Source organism: Grus americana, chromosome 5 (genome assembly GCF_028858705.1).
Source record: "Grus americana isolate bGruAme1 chromosome 5, bGruAme1.mat, whole genome shotgun sequence".
Taxonomy (NCBI): Eukaryota; Metazoa; Chordata; class Aves; order Gruiformes; family Gruidae; genus Grus; species Grus americana.
In genome coordinates, this window is record NC_072856.1 from 38,995,254 (window position 1) to 39,012,577 (window position 17,324).

At 32.5% G+C, this 17,324-nt stretch overlaps 1 protein-coding gene across 8 annotated transcripts in view; it reads right to left on the bottom strand.

Moving 5' to 3' along the window:
* The window catches only part of NOVA1 (NOVA alternative splicing regulator 1), a 153,462-nt gene that overhangs the window by 89,505 nt on the left and 46,633 nt on the right, over positions 1-17,324 (bottom strand). For 2 of the 8 annotated variants that reach the window (XM_054826953.1, XM_054826954.1), the window contains 2 exons: positions 5,185-5,269; positions 4,361-4,431 (listed from right to left, as the gene is read on the bottom strand). The exons of 4 other annotated variants lie outside the window; for them this stretch is intronic. The gene's annotated coding sequence lies outside the window, so the exon portion shown is untranslated. The remainder of the gene's footprint in view (positions 1-4,360; positions 4,432-5,184; positions 5,270-17,324) is intronic. 2 more of the 8 variants (XM_054826955.1, XM_054826957.1) reach the window with 1 other exon arrangement.

Consider the following 17,324-nt stretch of genomic DNA (forward strand, 5'->3'; position numbering starts at 1 on the left):
TTTCCATTTCAAGTTTTAATGTCTGTTTAAACTATACTAACAGTGAGACTTCACTCTGGAGAAAAACCTTGATCTCCACAAAGCAAGTCTGATTTCTGCATTCTGGATATTAACAAGTGATTTAACAAACAGAGTTTTTCTTACTCTTGTTTCTGTCAGTCCTGAAGTAATTACACAGCTGAGTAACCATTCTAGCCTGTTCATCCTGAATAGACTTGCTCAATAAATATCAACAAATTAAGCCTTATTGAAAGTTGCAGAAATATTGCTCAGAGCAAAATTTGTTAAAAAAGTATCCTTTATAATTAATTAATCCATAATTTGTGTAATGAGCCTTAATTTGGGCTAGGGAACCTTTCTCTTTTTTTTTTTTTTTTTTAATTATTTTTAAAGATTGAGTCTTTGAAGTCTTACTTGGTTTTCAGGAATGACAGATAGAAAGCAAACTTAAAAAAACAGAGCCTCTATGGAAATCTGATAAAGTCATTTCACAATGCCATCTGTCAGTATACTGCTCCATAGTACTTCAAATATTTTGAAGTGGGATGTGCAAAGGCATTAGAAAGGAAGAAGAGTTCTTTCAGTTAAACTACAATGACTGTCAGTTAAACACATATGATTAGCATCTTACACTGCACCATAACAGGCAGACTGTTAGAAAAGTTCTTAAGTTACCAAGGTACTGTCTAAAAGCAGAATGTTCCTACTAAGACATTTCCACATGTACCTTCCCCTAATTTCAACAGAAACTGTAAGTAGTATATCAACTAACAACAAGTTGACAGAGCAGACATAGACACATTTTATTTAACTCATACTAAAAACCTCTGTCCTCTAATATCCAGGCCTGTTTCATCCAAGAGTTCATCTTTTAACCATACGGAGCTTTCAATTTTTAACTGGCATTGAAAGAAAAAGGCAAGAAAAAAAGTAACACGTAGGTTAATTTCAAATTTTGGAATGAATAATTTAATTTCTGAATTATAGGGTTTATTTTTACAATATTTTTAAACAGACTTAAGCTAAAGTGACTTAATCTCACATTTAGAATGGGTGGCCCCATTCTTTCACTGCAATCTACCATAATATGATACACGCAGGACAGTTTATTTTTAAATGCAACCTACAATTTAGTCCAATACATATACATATTCATTAAGTCTGATCAATTTAATCAAAGATGTCCTTGAAAGTATTCTCAAGGAAGACATTAAATCAGCATAAAAGAACTATTATAAGTCACACAGCAGAAGGAAAAAGAGGTTAGTGTATACTGAAACATTTCTTCAACACTATGAAAACTCAGTTTGTACATTTCTAGAAATGTATTCTAAATACCATGACCTTGTAAACTAAATTTTAATGTATGACAACAAAGAATAAAAACTATTTGTATATACATGATATTCATAGATGTATTGCTACACTAAATCTGAATTATTTTACTAACAAAGGTAAAAAATACCTTCATTCTTAAAATGACTAGTACACTAAACAAAACTAAAATATTTGAGCATGAGAATTTTCATCTATCGTGGAGAAGAAGAGAAAGTATCTGATTTTATGTGCTGAACAGCCATTTTCCCAATTTAATTACATGGCAGTTATTAATGCACAAAACTCAACAGAATTCCATAAAGCATAGCTTTCAAAAGAGTCGCATAATTCTGGTATGTGATTAGTAATGCCTTAGAAAAAGACGACAAAATATCATGAGTTTTCTGTACACTTAAACATTCTACTACATAACCACAATATAATGATTTTTTTAAAGTACACCAAGTAATCCTTATTATTGAATCTTCTACACAATTAGAGCAACAGGGAAAAAAAAAAATGTATCTCTCTGCATTGATAATTCATCCTTCAGTTTTAGAAGTTTATTCTAGCTTTCTGTTGCTTTTATAATTAGCTGCTCATATTCATATCAAGTTTCTTTCCTCTTCCCTCTTACTTTCCTCACAGCTGAACCTCAAGGCAGCAGATACTAATGGAAACATGTTGACCTATACTTTTGCAGAAAAGAGATGGAACAAGATGTTTAAAGCAACAGAAGAAAAGTTTCAGTGTGTAGAGCAAACGTGAATGCATACACTTAACGAGACAAACCATTCAGATGTTTTAACCTTGTCTTGTTTTTATTTTTGTGGTTTTTACTCTTTAGAATCAGGAAAGGGAAAGTGGTATTAACTCATAATTCATAAGGTAGAGCATCTGTCCAGCTATAATCCTTGTCATCTACAAATTCACAGTCAGGACAGATTCTATGAACAGGTTTGGAAAAGAATACAAAAGCTCAAATGTTTTTAAGAAGTGGTTTCCTCATGCAAGGGATCACACATAGTTTGGGGCAATTATAGTTATTAAGAAAGGCTGTGAAGTCCAACATGGTAAAATTCTTTCTAGGAAAAGGAGTTCAAGTATAGAAAACTGATGAGCAGGAACAACAATTTGCATTTGACATGATATAGAATTAGAAAGCAATGAAATTGAAGTGGCATGATCACAGAAAGATCTTAGTCATATGACTTTGGAAGTAGCTTTCTGAAGAAACAAAAGTTAAAGACCTAGATAAGGCTCTGGTAACCTGTAAAGAAGAATAAGCATTTGAAGGTTTTTACAAACAGCAAAGTTGAGACACATGCAATCTGAAATTTCATAGATTGGCTATGCAATTTGACACACAAATTACAGTCTTGAAAAGAAAGGGTAGGTTATCTGTAGTAACCAAAAATAGGTAAGAAAGAAGTGTCTGTGAAGAGAACGGAGATCAGCTTTAAAATTATTTATTCAAGTTCCAAGTAGAGTGTCTATAAGAAGATAAGCACAGTCAAGACAAGATATCCTAGGAATCAGGGACAGGAAAACTAGGTATGTGAGTCATCGCAAGAAACAAAAACACAATCCTAACCAAATCCATGTGTAAGATCACTTATATCAAGTAAATAAAGAATTTTAGGAAGCAAATCTCTGGCACACAGACTGAAATGAGATGATGGCAGGCAATCTACCAAATAATATGAGATATTTGAAGACAAAGTCACAAATGGATAACAGTTTCTTGTAGTTCGTCATGACTACAGAGCCTTATTCAGTAACTGAAATGAGCGTGAACAAATTGCGTACGTATGTGGTTCAGGAAGAAGAAGAGAGGGAGGTAGAAACAGTAGAGTCAAAGTTTTAACAAGAGGAAATCACTAACTAATAGAACAAAAGCTGAAATGGATGAGCTTTAAAGAAAAGGAAGATAGGATTAACTCAATATTGGTATATACCATGTACCCAATTAGGTTTATGGGATTGCTTTGTACAAAATGCATTAAATATGCAGAAAAAATACAGGTTTATGTTTGCCAAACACAAAATAACATACAGAAAAACGCTTTATTTCTAGGGATTGTAGATAGGAGAAAAAAATGCACTGATACCTTCCATCTGACATTACATTTATGAATACACAGAGAGAGTTCAATAAAAGGTTATAAAGCTGGCCATAGTTTTTCATGTTCATCTTAATTAATGAATGATCTACAAATGCCAAATACCTGAAGAAAAAAAAAATAGCAGTATAAAACAGTTCCTTAATTAAAAGATATTCTTTATGTTATGCATACATTTTTCTTAATCTATGATGAAAGCCTAATCTTAATAATTTTTCATACTTTGAATAGTTTTACAGAATGAGTTTGCTATTATACCTGAAAATACGTTTTGTTAGTGTCACTGCTGACCTTAAGTCAGTACCTATAAAAATTTAAAAAAATCTTTCAGACTCTTCTTTGACATTACAGAACAGGGAAAAGAAAAGTACTTTCCTTCGAGCTACAAAGTTTGATAAGAAATCATAAATTAGACAAAGGTAGTAAGCTCAGGCAAAGGCAAAGGCAGAGTCAATGAAAAAAAACTCTTGCCGTATAACTGAAGTAACTATTGGATTGCCTTTTTTCACTCCTTTTCTTTTTTTTTTCCCCAAGAGCACTATTTTTTTTCCTCTACTGAAGTGCTACTTATATTATTGTCAGAAACATTCACTGAAGTCGAAGCAGCTGAGACTTATTTTTGTTTGTTGAATCTCATGTTAGACAGTGAAATGCAACATTAAAAAATAGCAAACCTTATAAAAAAGGAAAAAAAATTATTACTGAGCCCATAAGCCCTCACATAATGCAGTATGACAAAATATATAGTACTGAGTTGTCATGGTATCAGCTGTGCACTGCTAACACTGATGAAAGCCTATTTAATCTGCTAACTGTATTTTAATGTGGTTATTGATATGAACAAAAGTGGCATAAAAAAATGAAGAAATTAGACTGTGAAAACAGAATAGGATGATGTAATATTAGAAGGAATTTCTCACAAGAATCCTGTGCTGAATTAGAGCAACTTTCCAGCGATATGCCATTTCCTTCCTGTGCCACTCCATACTCCCTGAAAATATATAAAACGGAATGGGTTTGACAGTAGATGGAGTCATGTTAATGTTCAGTTACTCTCTAGGCTTTATGATTCCTTAAGAGCATACTACAAAAAAAAAAATCTTATTCCACAAATAAATTTACTTTTTGCTATGATTCTTCCCTGTAGGAATCATAATTGTAGTTGTTATAACACTGCAGACAAACTTGATGCTACCAAGATACGGTCAATGAATGTACCGGAACAACCATTTGCAGCTGGCCCTGCACTGAAATACCTTTCGACAACATCACACCAATAAGAATCACTCTATAACTAGAAAATCTCTTTTTTTTTTTTTTAAGAATAAGTAAGACTCAAAATTGAGCTACATTATCTGAGGCAGAAGAATCAATGAGGAGAGTTAACTTGATTTTAGAGCAACCAAACTTACAAGTACATGGAATAAAATTTTGGCCTAATTTAAATCAATTGGATATCATTGATTTCAGAAATCTGTTTTTCAAGTCAAACCCTAGGAAAGCACTAGAACTGCATTCCACACAGTGTTGTCTATTTATTTTAAGACAGTCTTTCAGGAAGCAACCTGCAAGCAGCTCCAAAGTATCTTCTCCTTACTCGTATCTAAAAAGCAAAAAATTGTAAACGTATCCACAGATCATCTAGGAATGGTTGGCAGAAAATGAACTTGGAAAATCGATCTACGGTCCAAATTCAACATTTTTGTGCATCAATTTGGACTACAGAGACTTTAAGTATCAGTACCTTTACAGGATGGGAATTACAGCTGCCTGCCGCACTCTCCTTCCCAGCAGTATCAGCCAAAGCTCACATTTCCAGTCTGTGATATCTGGTAAAAAATTGAATGGAACGCCATGTCACTGCTCTGCAGATTTCTGAAACTGAAGTATCTGCTTTTTTTGCCTGTGTAATGACTACAAGACCTCATGTGCTGTCTCTTCTCTAACAAGCATATCAGATTTGAACTTCTCGCAAGTCTAAAATAGCTAAGGTCTTTAGGAATGTATGGACTAATATGCTTTGCAGCTCATTTTGAAAACTAGTGAATACCAGAAAAACTCTAAAGCTGTATCCAGTTCTCTGGGAAAAACATGCCACCTTTATTTTTAACCAGTATACCTACAATATTCTTGCTGAACAGAAATGGAGACTTCCAATGTGCTCTTGAACTAGATGAACACCACCGAAGGCCTTTGATTTGTTCACCTTACTAATTGTTCATCCACTACAAAATGTAGAGGATTAATGTATTAAAGGAAATTAAGAGAAATTAAAATGAAAGTTTAAACAGAGCTGCCATAGGAGGACTTAAAGGTAAAATCAGATTCCACAATGGAAGATGATCCTTTAAAAGCAGAAGCTCTACAAAATATCCCTGACAAAACTGGGGAATAGAAATTACAACAATTATTAGATTTCTAGCTGCAGTCTTGAATCTTATGTAACAATTAAACACTACACATCCTAAAGGATACTTATACTCACAGGGCTCTAACTATGTGTTTTGGAAACTTTGATTGGATAGTAGGACTTTTAATTTTAGTTTATTTTTGTAATACGTAGGCACAAAAAAATAAAGTGGTTGTTAAAAATAATTCTACTACAATTCTACAGGAAAGTAAATTACGGAGATTTTCTTGTTTCAAAGTTAAGTTCTTTGGTTAATGAAGAAAAGCACTGTATACTAATAGTTACTACATGAACAACCAAATCTTTAAGGGGAACAATTTAAGACCTATAGAACATTAACATCAAGATGTTTTTCTCAGTATTAGACTCATGAATAAAAGCACAGACTGTACTTTAGAGTCCAACAAATTCAAATACTCTCCATGAAAACAATATAAGAGTTAAAAAGTAGAAAAAACAATCTTTTAGAAAAGTGAGTCACAAACTTGTAGATATATATATGTATATTTTCTGATTCTGTAAATCAGAAATACTTTTCAAGTATGCAATCAGTAGCTTTATCAGACGCTTCTTCAAATTTCAAAACTTCGCAAGAAATGGCATTAAAGCATTAAATCCATACAAAAATGCTACTGCCATAACTGGAATAGAAACTGAGCTAGTCATGAGACAAGGAAAATATTCAGAAAACTCATAATAATTCATGTATCAAGAAAACGGATAAAATGATGTGGCTTTATTTATATTTTAGCAAAGCATGTAGGTAAAAGTGAAATCATGTAGATTGTTGCATTTAAATGAACAGATTAAGTTCTATTGGCTGAAGATTTCTTCACTTCCAACAGCAGCTTTTGGACAGTTCTGCTTTTGACAGTAAAGACAAAAGCCTTCTCAAAAATTGCAAATAACATGCAACTTTTCTTTTTAAGTATAATGGCATGCACATACACAATAATTTAGGTTATGTGTGAGTGTATATATTATACAGGTTTTTATTGATTCTACAAGTTCAGTAAATCAGCTGAGTTTATCTTCCTTATTTTTTGTGGGAAGAAATATCTTTTCTCTTGGTAGAAAAAGTGGTAACAGCTCAGTATTACTACCAGTACCTTGTATATAGTCAGTAAAAAATTAAAAAAATAATAATTACTATGATCATGAGATCCCTAGTTTGCTTCAACCTTTACATTAGGTGTTCTGTAAACCCACTGAATATATATAATATTCAAGCTTAATACAGGAATCCTCAGATCTAGATTTTTTTCTACAGAAAAAAAAAAAATATTCCTAGTATTTTTAATGCAGATTTATCTTTCATTTAAAATGACTTGATGGAGTTGATGAAGATGGATGTCTAGTTACCTTGCCTGGTTTTATATTTTGACACTGCAGGACTGTCTTCCTAATTCTGCAAATATCATAATTTAAACTTCATATATATCAAAGTGCAACTCCCTCATCTAAGTGTTTATTTAGAAGTGTGATTATGGTTTGTAATAGAATACTGACTCTCCAGTGCCAAATATTTTACTAAGTGTGTGAAATTGATGTACTATCTCAAAAATGATTACTCATTATAATGATAATAAATTTAATTTCAAGAAAAGATCAAAATATTATTTTTAAACTTGTTTCAGATCCCATTTAATATAGTTATTTTGAAGCAAATTGATGATAAAAGATTCACGAAAGGTGATAGCAAAAGTCTGGGGTTGCAACATCTTTCTTGCATTTCTTCTGCAGTATTAAAACGGATATAAATTTGAGGTGAAAGTACTAAGGAATGCTAATCTTTCAGTGAACCAAATACGCATTTAAACAAATACAAACACCACTATACTACAGCTACTCCACTTGTTAGAAAAGAATTAAAACATTTGACTAGTCATGTATTTATTCCCAGTACAATTAATATGATCTAAGAAATAACAGGAAAAATAATTCTGTAGAGAAATTACTTCTGTTGCTCCAACAAACGATCTAGAATACCATTAAAACCAAACAATTTTATATATTCTATTGCAGTAAAACAACTATTTTCAATTTTTTCCCTTCAGTTTCTCCCTCTTCTACACATAGCCACAAACAGAATTTCCTTCTAAGGCTTGTAAGATTATATATCCATTCCATAATTTTAAAAGAGATTGAAGTTCTTGGTTTTATTGGAAGACAATTTCCATTAAAAAAATTTAAAAGAATCTATTTCTTTTATCTTAAAAAAAGAATACATGGGGAAAAAAATAGATACATACACACATATAATCAGAATGGTTATAATTCCTGACAATTTCAGTATACTCACATATTTCCTGCTGTTATGCAAATGAGTGTATGTGCTGTATTGGTTATATATCCTATATTTTATCACATACTTTCACAGTATTAAATAATATTTTGTAATATATCACAGCACACTTGAAATCTAAACATATTTAAAAGAGGGAATTTGATTTGATTTTCCCATACTAAGCATCATTTTACAGAAATTAACATATCTTTATTTTTGTAATTGCCATCAGGTATTTAAAAACAGATGACTGCACATCTCTTTGACAATATTTATTTAAAATTAAGAGAAAAATGTGAAGATAGCAAAGATATACAGTCTATAGTCCATTTTATTATTTCACTCCTAAAATTTTCATTTTAAGAAAGACTTTGGAGTTGTTTCTACTCCAGTATATGGTATTTAGGTGCAGTGGGGGGTGAGAGGTTTTTAACATTAAAAAAAGATTTTTAACAAAACAAGAAACAGAAATCCTTCCTATAACTTGAGGTCACCTTCACAGTAGCACACTTAAAGTTCTACTTCTATAAAGTCAATATCTACACTGAGGGTTTCAATTTAATGCTTTTTTTTTTTAAAAAAATCTAAAATTCACACTAAGAATCTGGTACACCTGGAAAAAAGATAAGACACAGGACATGAACATGCATTGTTCATTCTTTAACAACATACATTGGTCATGAAGAACAGAAGGAAGAATCAGGTTAAGAGCTCGAAAGGAAGAAAGTAGCAGGATGTTGCGCGTAACTGCTATTTTTCAGAACTATGCTCAATGAGAATATTCAAACTAACAAACTTAGGTTAATTAACCTACCAAAACAGAACTGGCAGCCTATACGTTGCTATTCCTTAAGTCGCATTTCAGCGGAGTTCCTTAACATCAGTATTGCTTTAGTGACTTCACATCCAAAGCATTCCCCCCTGACACTGCTGAACTGATATTTAGTAAAGAATAGAATGCAAATATTCAGTCATGCATGAGTGGCAGTTCAAGTGCATGCCTTCCCCCCCCCCCCCAAAGTACAGTTCAGTATAAAAGACACGAGTATATTTCAAAAATGTTTTAATCATCCTGATTTTCTTCCCATGTTTGCTTTCTACTTCAGTAATAAAGAACTGTTGTGCAGTATTTCCTGTTTCTCATCTACTAAAATTGAAACAGAACAAAATAATTTATAGAAGACAAAGTCCACATACATTACAAATTATTTAGTCTGACTGCTCTTACACATGTGAAAAGCAAACAGAAAAAGGGAGAAAAATTATTGTAGAGTTATGAAGAATTTAAGTTCTGCAAATAACAAAAATGTAACTGAATAGAAAATGTTTCAATTTATCTGCAGATGCAAGTGGAAAAACATTCAAAAGCATTTAGTTTACAAAGGAACTCCTACTTTTTTATACATATATATAAACACACATTTGCATACAATTTCATATGCTTTTGGAAAAGCATTTCAGTAAATCTTTGAAACTGAATTGTCTAACACAATTAAGCTTAATTACAAAATTGTCTAAATTGTACAACTAAATTAGACAATTTAGTTATCTTTAGTTAAATAGTAGAAACTTGTACAGTAGAAGCGAGTCTTCAAACACCTGCTCAGTATTTTGAAAACAAAAAGTAAAGTTACATGAAAAACAACCACCATATTCTTCCAGAATCCAAGACACACAACCAGCATGCTCGTTTGTAATCTGCCTTTGAAAATAAACCCTATGACTTGACAATAATGTATTATTTTACCACTCTAATATGACAAGACATCCTCATTCAAACACTGCATGTTATGGAACTAGATTTATAACAGTATTGCAAAACTATGCTTTTAAAGATACATTAATAACAATTTTCCCTTTAGTATTACATTGCATTGCAGTTTTCTGTATTGAGTTAGAATTATTAGTGAATATATATTTTTAAGCCTTTTATCACTACACTGTGTATTGAAGGTCTGAAGGAAAGCCAACACTAACACTCTCATTCTCCTCCACAATGATACACTCTAAATACTGGCATATGATACATTCAGTTGAAGACTAAAACTAAAACAAAAGTTGCTTTTTTGTTCTACTACAATATGCCAATCATAAAATGGTTGCTTTTCACAGTAGGAAGGGTTTGTATTTCAGATTAAAAGCTATTCTAATAACAAACTCAAGAACTAATGTGCACCCATAAAGTACACATCATATGCTTATACAGGACTGAACTTCCAGAGAGAGAAAGTGCATGCAAGCACGCACAACGCAGAATAAAGTCAGAGAATAAACCAAAATGTAACTGAGGCAGATGCAACTATAAAGTCAATAGAGATGCTGCCCAGCCCCAAATCCTAGATGAGATACAGATTGTCAGGGTGGCAACAGTAAGGACTTTGAAGCCTCATAAGGACACCCTTTTCTAAGTCAGGACTTGGTGATGTAGTCGTCCTCTGCTGCTCCAAAACTTCTTTTTTTTTTTTTTTTTTTTTTAAAAGGGAGACTAAATGCGTCTCAATAAAGTAGTGACTGCTTAGCAAAGTATATCCAAAGTGAGTTCTGCATCCCTATGAAATTCACAACTAAGATTAAAATAAATAAATATCTATAAATAGATCACAAATCATAACTAGAACTCCACTAAACTTAGCATATCACTACACAGACTACAGGGGTTAGGAAATGAACAAGCTTTAAGAAGCACAAACACATTATGGATATGTAAAAATGCTTCTGTTTATAACATGAGGATCCAGAAACTGTTTGGTTGTGGGTTTTTTGGGGGCGTTTTGCTGTGTTTTGTTTTTTTCTAGTGACAGCTAGTGGCTACTTATACACTACTAAACAGATCAGAAACTGTCTCAAGCTCACATGGCAATAAGCCTAGGAAGCCACCCCTTTTGGGGGATGCTGGGAAGAGCCTTTTATTTAGTTAATTTTTGATTGGAGGGTGCTATTATGGTGAGGAGATTAGGGGAAGACAGACTTTCTTGTTTAAAGACATATCCCACTCAGATACCTGAAAATTTTCTAGTTTCAATTGCTGGTGACTGACATTCAACTTTCCTTAATGGTAGAGAAGTTTAATGAATTTTGAAAAAAAATATTTTAACATGAGCTCAATGGATTGACTTCATCAGAAGTAGATTAGTGTTTAGACAACTTCAAATATCTCAAGCTAAACACTAGTATAGATGAAAAATTTCAAGATAGGAAATAATGATAATATGCCTGGAAGGTGGTAGAAATATGATGAGCTAAAATATAGTTTATTACACTTCAGAAATTTCTTTAGTAAGAAAGCATACTACCACCAGAAAGCATGCAAAATACATGTATTACTCATGCTTGTACATTTCTAAACAGGTAAGAAGCCGTCATTTTAGTTCCTCTAAAAAGATTTTATAAAAATTTCTATTTTGATTTGTTATTGCAATATTCTTGTTTTGTTATATTGGTAATTCATACCAATTTGTTATATCTGGAAAAGGTAATAGACAAAATTGTTATAAAACCACAGTTTCTCATCAAATACTAAAATAGTGTATTTCTCAATATACCTTACCCATTCAAAGTGACCACTGGATTTTTTCCAACATATTAAAATAAGCAAAGTTCATATAAAAGGAAATAATTTGCAAAATACTTTAAAATGATCCCACTGCACACAGAAAAGTCAAATATGGTAATTTACTGCAATCGACATAAAGATGTTAGAACTAAAAACATATAAACACTGCTAATCTAAAACAAAAGGATGCTGCTCTTTTTACCAAAATTTAAACTGTGGTGGTTTCAGCTTTTAATGGTTGTATTTTACTTGACATAGGATACCTTTGGCTTTGTGTATTTCTATTTACAGCTTTACTGCATATACATCACAATGAAATAGAAGGCTTGGACAGTTCTTGCTCTATTTTCCACTAGCCACAAGAACTGAGAAGAAACTACTAAGCTCTGCCCACTAAAAACAAGTTCAATATTCTATTACATAGCGAATTTGGACTATCATTAGTCTATCATTAGTAGGTAAGAGCTGATCTTGTTTCAGTTCAAGCTGAAATAACTCATACTGCTAATGCTTTGAATACTTCATTATTAAATATTATTAAATGTCATCTAAAATACTTTCTCTAAACTGAAAAGTAGTCCTATCTTCTTAATTGGTTTATCTGGCATTTAGATAACTTTCCAATTACCACAATTTGGTACCCATGTACAACATCCAACTGCTTGTTATTAATTTGGACAGCCAAGAGAAAGCTCAAGTACCAAATAACCATTTGGTTATTTGAGACCGATCGCTCACACAGCCCAGAAGATGCCACCCCTAACTAGATTCAAGGACATTGTCAAAGTAGAATGGGAAAAATTAGAATACCTTTAACAATACTTAATTGTCAAGAAAAGCATGGAGTTCTTTATGTCTCAAGGCTACAAAGTGTGAGTAATTGCAAAGAATGAATCATAGATGGGCTGCTAAGTGTATCAGCCAATGATTATATGTGAGATAATTATGATCTTGTTACAGAGGCTATTAAAGGAAACCAGAGTTGATAATTAAATACTGTATTACAACCCTCTGAAGGACAACCTTGTCAATATTAGTTAATTCAGGAAATAAAAACATACCATTTTGAATGTCTTTTCATTTATAAGCAGCAATAACATTTTAATTTTGAAAGCAAAAATTTAAAAAAATCTCAGAAAAATGCATCTGTAAAACAGTTTTATTTAACACTGAACTAATTTATGAGGCAAGAATAATATTAAATCTTAACTGCACAAGATTTTGAAGGCAGAGATATTGTATTAGCTGACATTCTTCTGATGTATAAAAGTCATAGAGGTGCTTCAAGATACCTTTATTCACGTACTAGAGAGACTTACCATCAAAACTGGTATTTTGTTCAATATGTTCTGTTTTATGTAGCTTGAAATCATGCCTGAAACCTTTCTTCGATGACGTACGTAGTATGTAACAAATATGAACATATACTGCAAATGAGCTTTCATCAAGCCTACTGATAGTTCAACAGGAAAACAATATTTACGTCAAATGAGGTTGGAAATAATTCTTATTCAGATTGTTCTAAAGACACTCAGAAGCTAATTGCACTTTGAAAATTTGGCTAAACGCTGTATTACCTGGCCATCCAGTGTTCCCACACACCTAATGTTTCACACTGTCAAATATAAACACAGTAGTTCTTCCAAAACAACCAAACAGAATCATTTCATTATCTCAAGATAATGAAGATAATGAAGGTTACTGGAGAAAACATTGTTATAAGTCTGTTATAACAAAGGAATCACCAGTTTTCACATATCAAATGTAAACTTGTGGTGCACATGACACATCCATGGATACCCTAGCTAGAAGGACAAGAACATTTACACGCAGGAAGAGTTAAGAGCAAATATAAAATTCTCAAGACTCCTGCTTTCACCTGTAAGGTTACACCACACACTAATCCATAGCATTTCACACACTTAAAACCATCATACTTGTTACTGCACTTTACTAAATGTAAGTAACCAACAGAGTATTTGTTATGAAATCTACAAGTTTATCTTTTCGCAAACATGAGTAACTATAAACATGTTACCCTGAGGACACAACTCTCTACACTGACATTTCACCATACCGAGAGTCAAATTCAAGGTCACTGGCCTAGCACCCAATCCCTTTGAAATGGTTTTAAGCTACTTAGCTCTTTAGTAATATTTTTTTCCCCACAAGTGTCAAGCAGCTGACCAAGTTTGGCAAAAAAAATGGGACCTCATTAAAAAAAACCCTACATAATTCACTCTTGCTAACTACATATCACAGACTCAAAGCTATGATAAAACAGACTTGGCACTTGATGATGGTTTTAGTATAGTCATATTTGGACAGAAAGAAGTGAAGGAAAGCTTAGTTTGGGGGTTTTTTCTTCCTGGAGTTAAGCAAAAGACACACAATAACTCAAGAGGGAGTAACTGTAAGGTTTGTCACCAATTAAGATAGCAAGAAACAAAAAGCAAACAGTGAAAGTCACAAAATTTTAATGTTTAAAAACCTAAGATAGTTCATTTTATAACAATGATCCTGTATTACTTCTCTAATAACTTCTGAAGCAGAAGTTATTTAGACTATTTAACAAATAGCCTCAAGTGGTAATTCCAGTCTTGTTTTTATATAGGATTAGATGACTGCAGAGGATCCAAGACAACAGTAACAACTACTGGGTAGAGAATAAAAGTATTCTACTTAATACAGGAGAATTCAGAGGAACTGGATCAATTGCAAGTCTGATGGTTTATCCTAGATAAACCCAGATAAAATTTTAAAATTATGTCTCAGAAATCCTATCCATTCCTGTTTCCCTTATTTATCTCTTCCATGTTATAGTGCTATGATTAAGACAAGGTTGTTCCAACCCACATCTTCATTTCTGTAAATAACAGAGCAGACATTGAGGTAATTTAGCTCAAAATATGTGACGATTCAAGTACCTAAACCAAGTATTTTCCCTGAAAGGCCAAAGATGGAAAGGTAAGACAGAACGATCTACCTAGATAAAAATGCTATCACTCAAGCTATCACGTAACTTTCCACAAAATGAGAAATTATGTGTTTATTAATTAGGCCTTTAGTATTAAAATACATTTTAACATGAGTTTACTGCACTGATTAATAACAGAACTTCCAGAGAGCCATTAGCATACTGCTATCAAGTCTAAATAAATTCTCAGTAATTTCCACTGGCCAAGGCAAAGTGAAGTATAACTTCAACATACCAAAGATTTAATTGATCACAGCCAGGTGAGTCAGCCAGAGAAGGCAGGACACTTTCAGACCTCTGTCATCACTCCAGAAATCCAAATTAGTATAAATCTATTCAGTATTTCCAGTGAAACATATGGAAAATTTCTCACAATACAATTTAATTTAAATCTCAAGTATAATTAATGAAAATCAGATCCATTACTCAGAAATCATATACAGAATATTTTGGTGCTATAAGTTTTTTTTCTCAATTACGCTTACAGAAATGTAAAAATTATGCTGCACTGGGCTCAGAAGTTAAAGTTTTGAATTTCCTGAATTTATTTATCTCTGTAGAATTATTTTATGGTGCCCTGGTACCATATCAACACAGAGTTTATTTAAAATTTCTACATATGAGTTTCTGAAATGGACAAATTATTGCCAATTTTTTGACCTCTTGTAAACCTTAGTCCAGTTTCAAAACTTCAGGTCTTGCTTAATAACTCTGCAGGTGAAATAGGGACTTTAAATACTTCAATCTCATGTTTGCTGCTAGAATATGGCAAGTTCTTAAGCAACATTAAAGAATCTACACGGAAAAAAATAGATTGGTTCAGAAGGACTGACAGTCAAGTGGCAGTGTGTGGGGAGGGAACAGAAGAGACAGTTCTATATCTTCCTCTTCCTCAGATTTTCAGAAATTATATTGCACAGGTCTCCTATAGCTGTTCTTCCTCTTCTGTAGCAGTTCTACTGTCACTATGCGGCCTTGGCTATAGGAAGATTTCATCACTTGCTTTATGCTGTGATTTTCTACATTTTCCATCAGTCATCTAATAAAACAGTAGCAGTTATTGCACGTAATCAACAATAGATTAAGAATACAATATTAAAATTGCCAGAAAGACTTTTCTCTTTAATCCTCTGCCTGTAAAGGAAACAAATAGTTTTCCTAATTTAAGCATTGTAACAACTTCTGAAAGTCTCCAATGGGACTTTCTTAATAGCAAGCTTCTTCAAATGGCTGTGCACCTATAGTCCATTCACTTTATAAGTAAGCATACAGCATCTACTCCAGAGGATTAAAACTGTTAACCTAAATTTTGAAGTGATCTGAGACTATACATGCAGTAAGAGGTCTTTGCCACCATTTAATTGCTGGACTGGATTGGGTACAGCTTATTCTGCAGAACCAATACTGTTTAGGCTATAGTTTTGATACATGCTTTTAGCTAAAGTGTTATTTTTTATTGTATGATTTGTTCCTTTTCATTTTGTTTTTGTGAGCTAACTTTCAGAAGGGAAACTCTGATGCAAGAACTGTGTCCTCATAGCCAAGTAAAATTATCTATCATCCTGAAACCATTAATCAATAACATACTGTTTTTTATAATTACTTAAAACTACTTTTAGAATAATATCTATAGAGTATTACAAGTCAGCTAATAGGCATCAAAATTACGCATGAAGAAAACATGCTAACTCATGCTTTTGTAAATAAGTACACACTAAATATGCATATTTTAAATAAGAACATAAAGCAAATGTATAAGAAAATACAATTAGAATTTAAAGATTCATGGTCTCTTTCTGTGTACGTGTATCATTCAGAAACAGGACAATAAATAAGTAAAACTAAGATTTTATTTTTACATTAGACGTTATCATTGCTAACTACATGAACGCATGTGATTGTTTTTAATTTTGAGAACTTATTTAACTATTTGAGAAAAAAATGAACGTAAGTCCATAAAATGAGCCATTACAACAGTAAAGATTTCTGTATCAAATTAAAGATATGGACTTATTGGATCAATATAATAAATCTAACTCTAAACCAAAACTGCATCCCATCCTGTACATGCATCCATGTGCGTATGAAAGAGAATGCAAGACAGAGAGCACATGCATCTACATCTAAAAGGGAGACTGTATGCAGGGCAGCTTACTGCAAAAAATTCTGCAAGTTTCATAAGTGTAAAGGAAAAGGTATATTATCAATAACTATTGTAAGAGAAAAATTCTAAACACAGCGTGCTATCAGTTAAAACTACACACAAGTATACGTTAATGTCCTCTGTGAAACCAAACCAAAATTATCACCAAATGCGCAATCATTTCTCACTGACTTCGTATAAGCATTTTTTCCATGCTGCTTAAAAAGAAAACAATTAATATGGGACCTAAACTGATGAGTCTAATGACTCTATACATTGTCCAAAGTTAGAAACACAGACCAACAAATAAGTCCAAGATATCATTCAAGTGAGTTTTCATACACAATGCTTTTCTACTGACTTGCATATTATTTCTTCAAGTCATCAATAAAATACCATGAAGATTCTCTATACTATATTGTTTCCATAATATTGGGCTCTCAAAAGAATATCCCTCTGTCTGCTTTCATTAGGTCAAGATCTTGAACATGGGTGTGTTAGGGGAGAGCCTATT